We start from the raw sequence: 2,208 nt of genomic DNA on the forward strand, positions 1-2,208 counted from the left end.
TAGCACTTGCCATCACAACACTGTGAGCACAGTTCATTGGTTTGCGAACTGCCCTGAATATATCTTCTGATCCTTGTCAGCTGCTAATTCACTTATTCTTTGATTCTGCGCTCTGCCTGAAAAACATTTCCTGTCCCATTATCCCTGCATCAAAGAGGCTTCCACCCCTGCTGCGTGCATGCCTTCTTTCTGCCTCTCCCTCAGTCCTCCTAACCTGAAAGTACAGTTCTGACAGCTGCGTTGTCTGAGGTTTAGCACACCTACTTACTCCTGAATGTTACACTTGTGCTTGCTTGGGTTTCTCCCACACAACAGGCTGACTCACACTTTTGTTTTGTGGTTAGTCTGAGAAGACAGTGGAAAATTTTCAAAGTAGTACTAATTCCATCTGCTAAAGATTTAATATTGATGTCCCCCCAAAATTCATATTTGAAATCTAACCCCCAGGTAATAGTATTAAGAGGTGGGATCTTTGGAAGGTAATTGGGTCATGGGGGAGGAGCCCTCATAAACTGGATTAGTGCCCTTGTAAAAGAAGCCCACGAGAGATCCCTCACCCCTTCTACCACGTGAGGACACAGTGAGAAGATGCCATCTATGAACCAGGAAGTGGGCCCTCCCCAGATATTGAACCTGCTGCTGCCTCAATCTTGGACTTCAGAGCCTCCAGAACTGTGAGAATAAATTTCTGCTGTTTATAAATCACCCAGTATGTATTTTGTTATAGCATTTCAAATAGACTAACACCATCTCACACCTCTGCTCAACAATTATGACTTGATTTTAGCAGCATGGTAAGGCAGAGACTGTTTATTAGATTTCATATCCTAGTATTTAGTATACTACAGAAGATGATAATAAATACATGTTTTTCCCCGATGAGTTAAGAACCATCGCCCTTAGGCAGTAACAAAGGCCAAAGAATAGTACCAACTTCTAATGATGCCCTGCATTAGATTGCAATAAGACTTGACAGTTTTCTCATCATTCAGTATATTAATTCACTTTTTAAAACAGGATTTAGTTCTACTAAATCTGCCTCATTTTAACCACAAGTCTTTGCTAGGAAATGTAGAGCTAAACCAAAGTAACACTATAACTATGGAGGAGGGGCTGTGTCACACCAAGTCCACAGTGGGCCTGTGCGATTCCAGAATGATTCATTTTGAGTGCATCCCCCCAGGGTAGTCATTGGTTATAGCTGTATGGTCTGAGGAGATCACAAAGTTACAAATGAACTCATTTTCCTTTAGTCACAGTGACAGCCAACTGTGGCTGTATGAAGTCATGAGGAATTTCTTTAGCACAAAAATGTCAGGCCACCTTAAAGGAGAGAAGTTTCTTGTTTGTAAAGGTGAAGGATAAGGGGGAGTAGAAAAAATGTCATTCGCACTTTACTTGTGAATATGTCGATGTATACTAATATGGTTTAAAAGTCAGCTGAGAGGCCTGGTGTAGGAGGCTCACACTTGTAATCCAAACACTTCGGGAGTCCAAGCCAGGAGGAATGCTTGAGGCCAGGAGTTCAAGACTAGCCTGGGCAACATGGCAAAATGTCATTTCTACCAAAAAAAAAAAAAATTAGGTGTGATGGCACACACCCGAGAGGCTGAGCCCATGAATTTGAGGCTGCAGTGAGCTATGATCATGCAACTGCACTCAATCCTGGGAAACAGAGTAAGACCTTGTCTAAAAAAAAAAAAAAAGTTATCTGAAGTAATTTTAATTTTTTTATTTTGAAAATTTCATACATACTTGAGTATATTACATATGTATTATTTAAAGTATAATAATATGGATGTGTATGTAGCTACCACTCAGTCTAACAGATACTATCAATAATTTTAAAATACCTTATGTGTGTCTCTCATTCACATTTCCCCCTCTATCCCCAGATAGAATTACTATTTTGTTATTTATTTAATTTTACTTCTTTTCACTGCTGAAACCAGAATGGATTGTGATGTGTGAGAGAAAGAAACCTTTGTGTTAAGCCTCTAAAGTCTCAAGAGTTATTTTTTATAGTCATAATAGAGAGATTAATCACTTGAATTTAGGTGCTGCATTAACAAAATACTAGTATGTGTGGCATTAGCTTAGCAGGTCTGCAGTGAGCGGCACAGAAACATATGGGAGTCTGGAAGCCTGGGATCCCTGTTATGCCATAGCAGACCAAGTGCTTACTAAGACTGTAGGTCACAGGAAGGA

This window comes from Papio anubis, chromosome 15, assembly GCF_008728515.1.
Source record: "Papio anubis isolate 15944 chromosome 15, Panubis1.0, whole genome shotgun sequence".
Lineage (NCBI taxonomy): Eukaryota > Metazoa > Chordata > Mammalia > Primates > Cercopithecidae > Papio > Papio anubis.